Source organism: Protopterus annectens, chromosome 17.part0 (assembly GCF_019279795.1).
Source record: "Protopterus annectens isolate FY-2018-M chromosome 17.part0, PAN1.0, whole genome shotgun sequence".
Classification (NCBI taxonomy): Eukaryota; Metazoa; Chordata; order Ceratodontiformes; family Protopteridae; genus Protopterus; species Protopterus annectens.
In genome coordinates this window covers 607,902,183-607,919,117 of record NC_056751.1, presented here as the reverse complement: position 1 = coordinate 607,919,117, position 16,935 = coordinate 607,902,183, and the positions used below count along the sequence as shown (strand labels likewise).

The following is a 16,935-nucleotide window of genomic DNA, read 5'->3' as shown; positions in this document are numbered from 1 at the left end:
CTTCCCAGGGCTGGTATTGCATTGCCACCCCTCATTCAAAGGATTTTGGAGTGGATGTCCTCTGTAAGGACTTAGTTGACACTACTGTAGTCAGTTAACCTGCCCTTTCTTTCAGATGCAGACATTCCTCTACCTGAGGCTTTATAGAACTACTGTAGATTCAAACCTCCTCTTAAAATCTGTGAGAGCTCAGTACAGATGTACATTGTAAGTGCCATGAGCTTAGAAAGTCTTTCTTAGTGCTTTTGTTTTTTTACTGAAGAGCACTGGGGATGCACAAGCTAGTGTATTTCTTCATGCCGGTCCCAAGCCCAGATAAACAGGGAGGGTTACATCTGGAAGGGCATCCAGTGTAAAATTTTTGCCAGATCTAATATGCAGACAACAGTACAGATTTCCATTCTGGATTGGTCGAGGCCATGGTTAGCAATGACTGCCATCAGTACTTTTAGCCAACAGAGCGCTGGTGGAAATTGGGCTAGTGTTGGTCAAAGGAGGTGAAGAAGAGGGGGAAGCCGTGTCCAAAAACTGGAAGAGAGGAGGAAGGTTAGGAGAGTGGAAGTGAAGCTAGGAACTTTGAATTTTGGCAGTATGACGGGTAAAGGGAGAGAGCTAGCTGATATGATGGAGTGAAGGAAGGTTGATATATTGTACGTGCAAGAGACCAGATGGGAGGGGAGTAAGGCCAGGTGTATCGGAGGTGGGTTCAAATTGTTTTACCGTGGTGGGGATGGGAGGAGTAATGGGGTAGGGGTTATCCTGAGGGAACAGTATGTCAAGAGTATTTTGGAGGTGAAAAGAGTGTTGGACATAGTGATGATTGTGAAGCTGGAAATTGAAGGTGTGATGATGAATGTTGTTAGTGCATATGCCCTCCAAGATGGTTGTGCGATGGATGAGAAATAAGAATTCTGGAGTGAGATGGATGAAGTAGTGGAGAGTGTACCCAAGAGAGAGAGTGGTGATTGGAGTGGATTTTAATAAGCATGTTGGTGAAGGGAACAAAGGCGATGAGGGGGTGATGGGTAGGTATGGTATTAAGGGGAGGAATGCAGAAAGTCACATGGTAGTGGATTTTCTGAAAAGGATGGACATGGTTGTGGTGAGTACGTATTTTAAGAAGAGGGAGGAGCACAGGGTGACATACAAGAGTGGAAGAAGATGCACACAGGTGGATTTTATCCTATCAAGTGGGCTAGTCTGAAGGAGATTGGAGGCTTCAAAGTGGTGACAGGGGAAAGCATAGTTAGGTAGCATAGGATGGTGGTCTGTAGGATGATGTTGGAGATCAAGAAGAACAGGAGGAGAGTAAGGGCACTGCCAAGGATCAAATGGTGGAAGCTGAAAAAGAAGAATGTAAGGAAGACTTTAGGGAAGAGTTAAGACAGGCATTAGGCAGCAGTGAAGAGTTACCAGATAGCTGGGCAACTGCAGCAGAAGTGGTAAAGGAGACAGAAAGGTGCTTAGTGTGACATCTGGATTGAGGAAAGAGGACAAGGAGACCTGTTGGTGTAATGAGGAAGTACACAAGAGTATACAGAGGAAGAGGTTGGCGAAGAAGAAGTGGGATAGTCAGAGAGATGAAGAAAGTAGACAGGAGTACAAAGAGATGAGACGTAAGGTGAAGAGAAAGGCTAAGGATAAGGCATATGGTGAGTTTTATGAAAGGTTGGACACTAAGGTGGGAGAAAAGGACCTGTACTGATTGGCTAGGTAGAGGGACTGAGCTGGCAAAGATGTACAGCAGGTTAGGGTGATAAAGGATAATGAAGGAAATGTACTCACAAGTGAGGAGTGTGTGTTGAGGAGATGGAAAGAGTACTTTGAGGGCTGATGAATGAAGAAAATGAGAGAGATAGAAGGTTGGATGATGGGATAATAAATCAGGAAGTGCAACTGATTATCAAGGAGGAAGTAAGGATAGCTATGAAGAGGATAAAGAATGGAAAGGCTGTTGGTCCCATACCTGTGGAAGCATAAAGGTGTTTAGGAGATATGGCAGTGGAGTTTTTAACCAGATTGTTTAACACATTCTTGGAAAGTTATAAGAGGCCTGAGGAATGAAGTGCACTGGTACTGATTTTTAAGAATAAGGGTGATGTGCAGAGCTATAATTACTACAGAGAGATAAAATTGATTATCCACAGCATGAAGTTATGGGAAAGAGTATTGGAAGCTAGGTTAATAAGAGAGGTTATGATTAGTGAGCAGCAGTATGGCTTCATGCCAGGAAAGAGCACTACAGATGAGATGTTTGCAATGAGGGTGTTAATGGAGCAGTATATAGAAGGTTAAGAGTTTATTTATTTATTATTTATTGACATTTGTTGACCAGGAACGTCCACTGGGTCAGAGACCCATTTTCAGTGGAGGCCCGGGGAGAAAATCTCCAAGAACAGTACAAATTTTTTTTTCCATCATTGTCTGACATAGTATAGTACAAAAGAGATAAAATTCAATTTTGATACAGACTGGGTAATACAGTTTTTTTTGTAGACAAATATTACAACAAATGATAAAAATCGATCATAATAAACAATAAAAAAATTATACAATAAATCTGAAAGGTAATTAAGATCAAAGAGGGAAAAACATGTTTGATCTGACAGTAGGCAGATTAAAAAGTTAGTAGTAAGAAAAGTTAGTAAGGGAAATAATCTTCTAGTCTTTTGAAACTGCGCTTACAAGGGCTAGTAAAGAAGGCTCAAGGAAGAAACAAGGTGTAGTTTTGTACATATAAAAAGTGTATAGGATGGTAAACTTTATTCAAGGAGGCTTAGAGGTATGCATGCATGGTCAGGTATAATGGTTAAGGTAGTGGTTTCTAAGTGCAGATTTCAAAGGTTTTATAGTATCCAAAAGATTGAGGAAGGCAGTGCATTCCATAGTTTGGCAACAAAGTATAAATATAGGCATTGTCCAGCTCGTTTGTTGGGTTTATTAGCTGTTTATTACTAGAGCGAAGATTTCTGGGAGGGGTGTATGGTTCTAGCAAATTCTGGAGGGAAGGACACTGATCAGGATTATAGATCGGTTTGTGGGCAAGAGTTAGTTGGGTGTATGTTAGGTAATGGGGAATTCAAACTAGTTCAGTTCTTTTATGGCAAGACAGTGGTGTGTGTGATTAGGCTGTCTAGTGGCAAATGTTGCTATTTTATAGTAGCAAGTTTGTAGTTTGTTCACAGATGAAGAGTGAAGGTTGGTGAAAATGGGGCATCCATAGAGGAGGGAAGGAAGTAGCAGAGTATTTGCCAATTTTATCCTGGTGGGCTTCTCCATGTAAAGCTTATGTCTATAGAGTTTGTCAAGTTTGAAGTATTTTTTTATTGTGTTAAGAATATAGTTGTCAAAGGAGAGTTTGTCATCAATTTCTATGCATAGAATTTTGCTGTTTTTAATACTTCAATTTCAGTATAGTTTAGTGAAAAGATTCAACAGTCTTGATTTGTTGTTTTTGCAGGGAAAAGTAAGAGTTTAGATTTTTTGGGATTAAGGAGAAGTGCATTGTTTAATCAAGATTTGATAGATGTAAAGGAGTTTTGATTTATCTTTAGTAGATCCGAGAAGTTATTCCAAGAGGATTTAATAGTGGAATCATCAGCATACTGGATGAGTGTACTATGTTGGGATGCTGTATGAAGGTTATTGATGAACACATTGAAGAGAAGGGGACCCAGGATAGATACCTGGGGGACCCCTATATTAACAAGATATTCAAAGTGCATGTTCTGCCATCTGACAGATTGTGTTGTACTGTTTAGGTAGCTAGAAAACCAATTTAGAGTTTGTTGTAAGCATTTCAGAGTTTTGAGCTGTTGTATTAGCTTTGGGTAGAATACTGTGTCAAAAGCTTTGGACAGGTTGATAAGAATGACTGAGGTTGATGGATCTGCATCCTGAGCTTTGTACACAATATTAGTAAATGAGAGTAAAGCTGTAGTGGTGCTGTGAGCAGGGCGAAAACCATAATGACTGGGAGCAAGGAGATTATTGCCTGTGAGGTGCTTTTGTAATTGCATATGTATGCATTTCTCTAGGATTTTGGATAAAGGAGAGAGTAAAGAGATGGGCTGGAAGTTAGAGAGATCTTTGGTGTTACCACTTTTGTGCATTGGAATAATTATAGATTGTTTCCAGAGTTGAGCGAAGTAGGATTCTGAAATAGACCAGTTAATAAGGATGCTGATGGGATATGCTATAGCACTGGTAGCTAGTTTTAAGTATTCTGCTGGAAGGTTATCAGCTGATGGAAAGCATGGTCTCAATTTAGTTTGCAGTTTATATACAAGGGAGGGGGGTACTGGTTGTAGAGTAAGAGTTGTGGCAGATTACAAATTATTATTGTTTTCAGTGGAAGAGGAGGAATAGGAGTTCAGGTCAAACTGTGTGAGATTAGAAGTAGATTCCATGCTATTTGAGCTATTTTTTGTAGTTGGGGAGGATTGTTTGATAAGGTTTTAAATAGTTTCAATAAAGTGAGAGTTAAACATTTGGGCAATTTCCCGCAGGTCTTTATCCAGTGATGGTGCAGGATTCTGCTGGGTTCCGGGATTAAGAAGTGAGGAGACAGACTTCCAGATTTTTTTGGTTATTCTTTAGGGTGGATAACTGTGTGGAGAAGTGTTTTTTTGTCATTAATTACTAGCTTCTTCACAGTGTTGTGTAGTTGTTTATAAGTAAGTTCATTTTGTGGGGGTTCTATTTCTGTGCCACTCTTTCCAGGCTCAGTCTCTGGAGAGAAGTTATAGTTTGGTTGGTTTTGTTAGCCAGGGGGCATGGTTATGTTTTATTCTTTTGGTGCGAATAGGGGCTAGAATATTTAGAGCATCGAGAAAGATTTTATTAAAATAGATTACAGCATTGTCTAGTGGGAGTGCTTTTAGAGGTGTCCAATTCTGGGCTTTTAAAGTATCTAAGAGGAGGTTTTGGCTAAAGTGGGTTAGGTTTCTAGATGTTCTATAGGTGTGTAGTTTTGGAATATGGGTATGGGTCCTGTAGGTGAAAGCTGGTGAGTGATTACCTAGAATGTTGCAAATAAGAAGGAGCTTTGTTGCATTTTGTTTTGTGGACTTATAAAAGCATATGACAGGGTGCCTAGAAAGGAGTTGTGGTATTGTATGAGGAAGTTGAGACTGGCAGAGAAGTATGTTAGAGTGATACAGGATATGTATGAGGGCAGTGTGACAGTGGCGAGGTCTGCGGTAGGAGTGATGGATGCGTTTAAGGTGGAGGTGGGATTACATCAAGGATCAGCCCCTTCTTATTTGCAGTAGTGATGGACAGGTTGACAGACAAGATCTGTGGATTATAATGTTTGTAGATTACATTGTGATCTGTAGTGAGAGTAGGGAGGAGGTTGAGGACACCCTGAAGAGATGCAGATATGCTCTAGAGAGGAGAGGAATGAAGGTCAGTAGGACCAAGAGAGGAATATATGTATGTAAATGAGAGGGAGGACAGAAGAATGGTGAGGATGCAGGGAGCAGAGCTGACTAAGGCGGATGAGTTTAAATACTTGGGATCAACAGTTCATAGTAATGAGGAGTGTCTAAAAGAGGTGAAGAAGAGAGGGCAGACAGGGTTTTGTGGGTGGAGAAGAGTGTCAGGAGTGATTTGTGAGTGAGACCAGCTATGTTATATGGGTTGGAGACAGTGGCTGTGATGAAAAGACAGGTGGCTGAGCTGGAGGTGGCAGAGTTAAAGATGTTAAGATTTGCACTGGATGTGACAAGGATGGACAGGATTAGGAATGAGTATATCAGAAGGTCACAGAGTGAAGAAATTAGACACTGTCATCTGTGATAGCATGTCTGGCTGAAGTTTTGTACATAGTTTTAAATTAATCCGTGTAATATATGCCAGCATGACTAGCTATGATATTGTAAATAAGTTCTTACAAGTTTATTAATACTCTGTACAGGATGTTTAAAAAGTTGAACAATGTTTTGTTACATGTCTAACTGTGCATGTTTGTACAGGAAATTCTAAATGCAGACTGTCTCAGTGTCAACTGTTCTACAGATGATGTCATCAGAATGTGTTCAGATGCTCTGTGTTTACTGTCAGAGACTGAGAGACAGGAAAGAACTTTAATAGAAAAGATGTTTGTTGGTTTTAAAAGAGTGAAATGAAAATAAGAACTGGAACAGTTAAAACAGTTGACCTAGTTTATAAAAGAGCCTGCTGGAGACTGTTTGAGCAGTAGTTGTTCAGCTGACAACAGTTGAGTTGAGCTGACTTCATAGTTTAGCTGGGTTGTGCTCACAGCTGTACTGAGCAGTGGATACCCAAAGGACTCATCAAGAACTGTAATCCTGCCTTTGCTCTGTTGTAATATTTAGTTTAGATTAGGGACAGTGTTCTTTAGTTAGACAGGAAATTATAGCTAATTAGTCAGAGTTTATCCTAAATGTTGGATTTCTATCCTTCAGTATTAATTTCATTTTCCTGGTGATGGAATTCTGTTTTGTTTATTGAAATTACTGTTTTACATTTTTTAAAATAATTGTACTCATTATTAAATATTTTTATTATCTTACATTGTGCCTGGTCAATTATTGTATTCTTTAGTGATTTGAGAGTGCTTATACCTACTTTGATAATTTCTGGGCCACTCCAAAAGCTTGGCTGCTTCATGTCATATGCTACCATATGTTTTGCTATCTAATTTTAATAACTGAACACCCCTTTGAAAGGGCATGTAGATGCTCTGATTGGTGACAGCATTTTACTGTACCATTTGGGGGAAGGGCACAGCTGGAAATATGTGTCAGGTTTCCCCAGAAGTGTTTGGATTTGTGAGATTTAATTTATTTTGAGTGTATCAGAGGTTTTACACTGGGACACATTGCTCTGGAGTATGTAATAAGGAGTTATATTTGGGGTGGACAGAAGTGTACAGTCCAGTCCCAGGTTATAGAGCATGTTCCTGTTGTGCTTTTAGGGGACATTGTGAATTATTACTCCTGTTTAATCAATGGTCTCACATTGGAGTCAGTGGTGAGGATTGAAGTTCCTTAGTTACTGACCCAGGATAGTAGGGAACTTCACATATTGGTGGCTGTTCAGTGGGATATTAACCAGATGTCATATATCGGTGGCAGTTTGGTGGGACATTAACCGGATATCACATATTGTTGGCAGCTTACTGAGATTTTTAATTGGATTTCAGTAGGCTGTGGGTAGTTAATATTAAGGTGAACATACAGAATCTCAGTCCATAGCAGTTTTATTTACTGTTAGTTAGTTAGGGATAGCAGGCAAAGATACTAGCAGAAGACTATAGCAAGCTGACAAAGAACCAGATGGCCAAGGAGTGTGAAGTCAGAGGACTGGTGCATGCCAACCTGACTAAGAAAGCAATGATTTCAGCCTTAGCTGCAGCTTCAGCTCAGACCAGCCATTCTGAGGATATTTAGTTTGGTTTCAGGGATATGCAGCCCATTGAGACAGGACAGTCCAACTTTTCTTTGGAGGACCTGAGAATTCGTCTGGAGTTAGAAAGACTGTGCTTGAAAGATGAGGAGAAACAATGTCAATGTGAACTGGAGGCAAATATTTGGATGCTGAAGAAAGGGAGAACCAGTGTCGATATGAACTGGAGGCTGAGGAGAAACAGTGTCAATATGAACTGGAGGCTAAATGTTTAGATGCTAAGGAAAATGAGAGGCCGCACCAGCATAAAGTTGAGTTTCTTACCCTTTGAGAGGGTCATGGAGGTAATGAGGAAAGGAATAACTGGACCCCAGAAGCCATAAAGGTCAGTATACTTTTTCCTCAGTATGGGGATGAGGATGACTTTGATAGATTTATTCATATTTTTGAAAGAGTATGTAAACAGTATGATGCTGACTGTGGGCTCTGGGTTTTGTTTCTGACTCCCTTACTCCATGGCAAGGCTTTTCAAGCCATGTCTGATGTAGAGTGTTTGAATTATGATAAAGCAAAAAACTGTCTTCTTGATTGTTTTAAACTAACGCCTGAGGCTTATAGAAAAACGTTTAGTGAACATAGATGGAAGGCAGATGAAAGTGTACATGATTATATTTTTGATTTAAGTACTTATTTTTACAGAAGGGTTAGTGGGTGTCAGGTCACCATTTTTGAGTGACTGGCAGACCTTTTTGTGAGGGGAACAAGCCCTTGGTACTTTGTCTGATGACATGAGAATCTGGTTGGTAGAATCTGCAGAGGAGGTGGGGAGAAAAGGGGATCTCTTCTTAGCAAGCAGAGCACCAATGCATAAGAAAGGTATACATAGTGCTACACATGGACCTGAGGGAACCCATAGGGGGCAGTCTAAACTAGTCCAACAGAGTACAACAGTAACAGGGGAAACTACTAGTTCAAGTACACGGTTAAGGATTAGATATTTCAAATATAACCAGGTGAGGGAGACAGCAAGTGGGGATGGCAAACTGCCAGTAGTAAGTTGTTTGGAAGCAACAGGGGTGCCAAACTATCACCAAAATTTATATTCTTAGTTGATGATGAACAGGTTACTGCTAAGAGAGACACAGCTTCTGATATAACCATTGTGAGGCCTGCAGTGGTTAGAGAAGAGCAGTACTTGCTTGAACAGTCCACTCCAGTCAGAGCTTTTGGAGGGACCACATTCCAAATACCTTTGGCTAGGGTTCGCCTTGACTGAGGAGGTGGAAGAGGAAGCAAGCAGGTAGGTGTGTTTGAGGATATTCCTGCAGATGTCCTGATAAGGAATGACTTTGATGATACAGTTCCCAGTGTGCATGCAGTGACACACAGTCAGTCTTGGAGACAGGCATATAGGTCTGGTAGCCTGGGGGAGACCCAGACAGATTTCATACCTGAAGCTGGAACTGGTGTGGTGACTGTTTCAGAGAAGGAGCTATCCTGTGAAAGTGATCCACAGCTGCTGGTAGGTACTAATGTTCCCTTGGACACAGTGAGTGGAAGAACAGAGGTGAATGGTAGTACCCAGATTGACAGTGAGGCACAGCTATCGAACATTTCTAGGCTTTCTGTGGAAGGGGAGCTGGGGAGGGTCACAAAGGCTCAACTTACAAACCTTACATTACAAAACTTGAGGGAGGTGGCTAAGGAGGCACTTCAGGCTCAAGGAAGAGGGGAGTCTGTATACTGGAACAAAGGTTTGTTGTATAGAGAGTGGACTCCTGAAGGTGGGCCAGAAGGGGAGGTAATACAGCAGTTGGTAGTGCCTAGAACTTACTGTCTGACACTTTTAGCCATAGCACGGCATCCCTTTTTCAGGTCATATGGGTATAAAACATACTAACAGATGTAATATGCAGAATATGTATTAGCCTAGGGTTGCAAAGGATGTGGTAGGATATTGTAGAACTTGTGAACAGTGCCAAAAAGTTGGCAAGGCAGGAGACAAGGTTAAGGCCTTGTTAATGCACTTGGCTGTTATTGAAGAGCCATTTCAGAGGGTGGCCATGGAAATTGTGGGACCCCTGAGTACTCCAAGTTCTACAGGGAAGAAATACATCCTGGTGGTAGTAGATTATACTACCAGATACCCTAAGGTGGTAGCTATGTTCTCTATTGATGCAGAGAAGGTGGCAAATGCCTTGCTAGAAATTTTCAGCAGGGTAGCTTTTCCAAGGGAGATACTGACTGATTGAGTGCCACCTTCATGTCAGACCTACTGACTTGTTTGTGGAAGCGTTGTGGGGTGAAACATCTAAAGACTACCCCCTATCACCCCCAGACTAATAGTCTTGTGGAGAGGTTAAACTCTACATTAAAGACTATGCTATGGGTATTTGCAGACCAGTTTAAAAGGAAGGGTTAACCATTAAACCCAGTAAATTTCAGGTGGGTATGGCAGAGCTCACTTTCTTAGGACACAGAGCGGGGATTGGTAAGATTAGGACAGAACCTGTCAAAGTGGAAGCCAGTTCCTGTTACTAAAAAGCAAGTGAGAGCATTTCTAGGGACAGTGGGGTACCAGGGAAAATTTATGCCCAATTATAGTAAAATAGCTGCACCCCCTTACTTACCTAACTAGGAAAAGTAAACTGGATAAGGTAGTGTGGACCACAGATTGCAAGAAGGCATTTCAAAAACTTAAAGAGTTTGGGAGGACCCCTATGTGTTAGCCAGCCCAGATTACAGCAAATAACATATTGTGCAACTAGATGCTTCAAATTATGGGGTGGGGGCTGTACTTAGCCAAGTTTTCTCAGAAGGAGAAGAGCACCCAGTTGTATATCTTAGCCATAGACTTCAACCAAGGGAAGAATGTTATGCAGCTGTGGAGAAAGAATGTCTAACCATAGTATGGGCACTGTAGAAGCTGCAGCCCTATATTTATGGAAGAAAATTCACTGTACTCACAGATTATAACCCTTTAACATGGCTAAAATAGAAGTAGCAAGCAAAATGCCGAGTTACTGAGGTGGAGTCCAGGATTGCAAGAGTATGACATGACAGTACAACACTGCAGAGGGGTTAATAGTGCCAGTGCAGATTGATTGTCCAGGAGACGAGTGGGTTGACATATTCTCAGACAGACTCATTTTTCTCGTGTCCTTTTTCAAGGTTCATTTGAAAATCATATTTGAGTCTTGAGGGTGGGGGGATGTGAAGAAATTCGACACTGTCATCTGTGCCAGAATGTCTTGCTGAAGTTTTGTACATTTAGATTAAATTGTGTATTGTATGCCAGCATGACAAGCCATGATATTGTAAATCAGTTCTTACATGTTGATAAATACTCTGTATGTACAAGATGTTGAAAGAGTTGAACAGTGTTCTGTTACATATCTAAATGCACATGTTTGTACAGGAAATTCTAAATGCAGACTGTCTCAGAGTCAGCTGATGATGTCATTGGAATGTGTTCAGATGTTCTGTGTTTACTGTCAGAGACTGAATGACAGGAAGGAACTTTAAAAGAACAGCTGTTTGTTGATTTTCAAAGAGTGAAATGAAAAATAAGTACTGGAACAGTTAAGACAGTTAACCTAGTTTATAAAAGAGCCTGCTGAAGACAGTGTGAACAGCAATTGTTCAGCTGAGAACAGCTGAGTTGAGTTCATAGTTCAGTTGAGTTGTGTTCACAGTTGTACTGAGCAGTGGATACCCAAAGGACTCACCAAGAACTGTAATCCTGCCTTTGCTCTGTTGTAATATTTAGTTTAGATCAGGAACAGTGTTCTTCAGTTAGGAAATTATAGCTAATTATAGTTAATTAGTCAAAGTTTTTCTAAATGTCGGATTTCTATCCTTCAGTATTAATTTAATGTTCCTGGTGATTGAATTCTGTTTGTTTATTGAAATTACTGTTTTACATTTTTTAATCATTTTGCTCGTTATTAAATATTGTTATTGTCTTACATTGTGGCTGATCATTTAGTGTATTTAGTGATTTGAGAGTGCTTGTCATGTGTCTTCCTTGAAATGTTTTTAAGCTACTGTGTTTTAATCACATTATTCAGTCTGAGGAAGTCCTTTTATGGATGAAAGCGCTTACTGTGTACTGTGGATTGTGCAATACGTGGATTAAACCTTTTTTAGACCTATCTGGCTGTTACCTGTGGTTTCTTGAACATTTTATTTGTTCCAGAGAGGTGTTATTTTTACTTTTGTCATATGCTACCATATGTTTTGATATCTAATTTTAATAATTGGACACTGCTTTGAAAGGGCATGTAGACGCTCTGGTGGCAGCATTTTACCATATCATTTGGAGGAAGGGACACAGCTAGAAATATGTGTCAGGCTTTCCCAGAAGTGTTGGGATGTATGAGATTTAATTTAAGTGTGAGTGTAACAGAGGTCTTAAACTGGGTCACATTACTCTGAAGTGTGTACTAAGGAGTTAGATTTGGGGTGGAAAGACGTATACAGTCCAGTCCCAGGTTATATAGCATGTTCCTATTGTGCTCTTAGGGGAAATTATGAATTATTATTCCTGTTTTAGTGATGGTCTCACACTGGAGTCAGTAGTGGGGAGTTCCTTAGTTACTGACCCAGGATAGTAGGGGGTGTCACATATTGGTGGCAGTTTGGTGGGATATTAATCGGATGTCTCAGACAGGTACCAGGAAGAGTGAAATGTAAGGTTTACAAGATGGCATTGAGACCATCTATGTTATATGGGTTGGAGACAGTGGCTCTGATGAGAAGACAGGTGGCTGAGGTGGAAGTGGCAGAGTTAAAGATGTTAAGATTTGAACTGAGTGTGATGAGGATGGACAGGATTAGGAATGAGTATATCAGAGGGGCAGCACAGGTTGGACAGTTTGGAGACAAAGCCAGAGAGGCAAGATTGTGATGGAGCTGCCAGGCAAGAAGAAAAGAGGAAGGCCTAAGGGAAGGTTTATGGATCTGGTGAAAAAGGACATGCAGGTGGTTGGTGTGACAGAGCAAGATGAAGAGAAACAGGAAGAAATGAAAACAGATAATCAGCTGTGGCGATCCCTAATGGGAGCAGTCAAAAGAAGATAGGCAACTGCAGTATGAGGCCAATTAGGAATTGGATGCCTGTGTCAAAATATAGGGGCTGGACAAGTATTTCTCTGTACCACTCCTCTGTAATTGGATTGGCATTTTGATCACTAGATGACCAAGTATTTCATTTGTGGATAGGAAGCCTTAGCCAATGAAGGAGTTATCAAATATAAAATCAGACAAGTAGCTTTGCTAGTGCTGACATGAGAAGAGAACCCAGTATTTCCCAGGATAATTCTGGAGGTTAAGGATCTTGAGTTGTGGTTATCCATTGCTAGAAGTACTGAAATTCCTCTAGAAACTAAGGCTCTCTCTTCTGTGTTCACCAAAGGTGATGGCATTAATCTCATCTAAAGAGGACACAGTACTGTCATTAGTCATCTTCAGTGAACATTATAGATCAGAATTACATTAGTACCCACAAACCCTTTGAAAAGTAGACAGAGAGCAACAGGAGTCCTTTGTACATTTCTTCAGGAAAGGCTGAATGCTGTGTTTTACCTCAGAGTTTCTTCCTTTGGTAGGACAGTTTAATCATGATGACTCTTCTTCATGGTCTTCTGGATCTCTTCCTTAGGATATCAGTTTTAATAATATAAATGTCATGGGAGAACATTTTAATTGGCCTTTTTCAGTCATTTATTCTCCAAAGAGGAGATTTTCTCTAGGAAAAGGTCCCAGAATTTTTGGGTAGAAAACGTTCTTTATTTGAAATATTATAAGACTTGCAGAATATGAATTGCTCTCAGACACCATGTTATAGTTGATTTGCTGTAAAATATTTGACAGAGCTATCTTTGTTTATTCCACTAGCACATCTGTATATTTGACTTAAAAGCCCCCTAGTACATCTTCACTACCTCAAGAAATTCTACCTTTTACTAGGGAAGGCAGGTTGTTGGACAGTTATGGTAAGTCAGTTTATATTGCTAGTATTAAGCAGACAGAGCTTCATATTATTTAACTCACATGCTACCCACCCAAAACGCACTTTATTTCACTCAAATTTAGGAAACTACAAAAACTTGAAGGCTCTAAGGAAAACTGAGTATCTACATTTTATGATTAGTAATGCTGAATCTATAGGTCTCCATGCATTACATTCTACTTATGATGCAGTTTATACTTTTACTGCAGCTGTCACGATAGGTGCAGTCATGCACGTGCATACCCGACTGTAAAGGGAAATGTGCTGAAGACATAAAAGCTCAAATAAAATACAACCAACCTGCATTCAAAGTAACTGAATATGGATTTATTAGATCTCTTTCCGCGGCACCATAATGCCTTCAATGGACTCCATACATAATAATTATTACATAATTAAGGGAATTATATTTGATTCTAACAAGGCATACTTAAGCAAAAGGTTGGTGAATTTACATTTTGATTTAGCTTGTGCCTTATATGCATTACAACAAAGTTAAAAAAATTTATTTTATTTCAAATTTTTACAAATGTATATTTCATTGTTATTACATGCTTGAATGCATACACATTCCCAATATGCCTGTGAAAGTAGTCTCAAAATGCACAAAGTTTTTGAAGGAGATGTTACAAAGATTAAAGAATCATACTGCCTATGTTTGTCTGTAGAGGTGATCATATATATTTAGTTTTACTAATTTATTTATTTTGTATTTTATGTGACATATTAACATTTCTTTATGAAGGACATTTAGAAGTGCATCTGACTAAAGCTGAAGAAATTCTTAGCTATTATGTATACTACACATATTAAGACATTACTGTTATACATGAGTAAGGTGGGCTTGGCCCCCTTGCCCACCTAACTCATGTTTATTAATCCTAACCTTAACCTTACCCCTACCTCAACCCTGCACAGTTCTTAAAGAAACAGTATCACTAATCTAGACACTTAGACACGCACATATACTCAAACTTGACACCAACTTCCTTCTCTCTCTTCCAAAGTTTTTACTGCCACTCAAACCTACAAACTAAGAGACCAAGCCAGAGCTGATCGTTCCCTACACTCCCTCCTTTCAAACTGCCCTATATGGACGGCACCTCACAGCAAGAGGTTCCCCGGTTCGATTCTCAGCTGACATGCCTTCTGTGCAGAGTCTGCATGTCCTCCCTGCTTTTGTGTGGGTTTCCTCCATGTGTCTGGAACGTTTCTTCCAGGGCCTCCTCTGAAAATTGGCTTCGTTCCAAGTAGGACTTTCCCGATAAATGTTAAATAAATAAAATAAATTAATTAATAGTTATTGATTCTTTGTCCTGGCCTCAAAACTGTGGCACTCGCTTCCTTCTTATTTAACTGATCACACAAACTACTTCCTGCTCTGGCCAGAGTTTAAACAATACTTACTAAAACAGTTTGAATGCAACTGTCCATCTAAAGGACATGTCACCTAAACAGATATCTTCATCTGTTAAGTACCTGTACCTCTGTATACCTGATCCACCTGAATAACTCACTCATCCTAAACTGTGATTCAGTTTCGCACCATTACTGCTCTAAATGTAATACTGTATAACCCAGCCCCCGCTTTCATCTTACTGGTTTCTGCTAGCTTTCCTAACCTAGCTACTACTGCCTAAATCTCCACTGCTTCTACTCCTCCTAATTTAACTCTAATATCTGTTTTTATTCCATGTATCTAACTGTACATATATTTGGTTTGTTAGACCTACGTAAATATTTTTGACAGATTTTCTATGTTTACTCCTAAGTGTGAACCACTGATCTGATGTCAATTTTCATTCATTCCTCAACAACTGGGTTCAGATCCCATCCTCAGATCTGACTTGGACATTTTTTATTGCTCATGGCCACTAGAACTCATGAGCGCCTCCCTTACCCATAATGCTGTATCCCCTAACATATCTCAGATTTCGTTTGCCACCTTTGCATACGGATGTGGTCATTGTGAACTCTTGAACGTTAATAATTTTTCAGATAAGTGAAATCGTTAATTACTTAATTAACCCTTTTTCCTTTAGATTTATTATATTGTATGCAAGTTGAGCAGGTCCATTTTATTACCTTACGAGCGGTCTCTCAGCACAAAAATTGCAGAAAAGATATTTTGCCAATGGGGCCATCCATACTGTGACTTTTTGCATCTCCCCTCAACAACAAGTGCAGCAGATTCTTTGCCCTAATCCCTCCACCAGGGGAATCACCAAGAGATGCTATCCTTCATGACTGGCCCCCAGTCTCCTCTACACATATTCCCCAACCCCCTTAATCCATAAATGTCTGCAGAAAGATTCCTGATTGAAGAGCAAAGTCATCCTTGTTTGACTCAACAGATTTGGTTCCCCTTTCTTTGGCCTCATCTAGTTTATATTCTATGGATTCTGGATCCAGTTCCAGACCTCCAGTCTCACCTGACAGACATGATTCACCCAGACATCTCAAACCTAAAACTGACAGCATGGTTTCTCCATTTCCTTTGATAGCTACACAACCCAAGCTCTCTTCCCCTGTCCATCATATACTTTTATCTTCCCATAAACCTTCCACTAGGAAAATTTACAGAAGTAAATGGAAAATATTTGATTTTTGGGCACAGCAGAGAGATACTGACCCTTTTTCAGCAGCAGTACATAAATTATTTGGGTTTCTAGCAACAATCTTTAATAAAGGGGCCAGTTACTCAACTGTTAAAGTTCAACTAGTTGCCATTTTTAATTTTCATATAAGAGTTGAAAATTCCACTTTAGCTTCATCAAAACTTTGTAAGGCCTTTTAAGAGGTACTCTTCTTATGAGACCTCCTTATAGAGATCCATCTCCACCATGGGACTTAAATTTAATACTACAATCATTGGTTCATTCTCTCTTCGAACCAGCAGCAAAATGTGAGTTAAAGTTTGTAACCTGGAAAACTATATTTTTGGTAGCGATTACCTTTGCTCAAAGACTTTCAGAACTTCAAGCTTTGCCTTCTAAGCCTCCTTATTTAATATTTCATAAAGACAGGGTAGCACTGCAAACTAATCCTTCCTTTCTTCCTAAGGTGGTGTAAGAATCCATTAATGAGTCCATTAATCTTCCAGTTTTCTTTTCAAATTTCACAAAGGTGAATACATGTTAACATTTGCTGGATGTTCACAGGCAATTATGTTTTTATTTACATAGAGCAAAGAGGTTCAGCAAAGCAGACCAATTGTTTGTTTCCTTTGTGGAGACTAAATTAGGCAAGTCAGTTACAAAAGTAACTTTAGCCAGATGGTTAATTGATTGTATATCTTTAGTGTATAACAAATTGGGCCTATCCTTATCAGAACCTTTGAGAGCCCATTCAGCCAGGTCCATGGCAACATTATCAGTATTTTATCCAGGGCTTCCATGGATGATATCTGCGCAGCTCCAACTTGAGCTAATCCTCATACTTTTACTACTCATTGCAGATTGGATCTGGTCTTGAGGAGAAGAGCAGCATGTGGCTCAACATTGCTCAGCATTGTCCTTACCTTAGTGTCCTCCCTGGATTTCAGGTAG

General features: G+C 39.9%; 1 protein-coding gene across 2 annotated transcripts in view; it reads left to right on the top strand.

Moving 5' to 3' along the window:
• LOC122791296 (speedy protein 1-B-like) overlaps positions 1-16,935 on the top strand; it is a 493,214-nt gene that overhangs the window by 457,299 nt on the left and 18,980 nt on the right. The window lies entirely within an intron of this gene.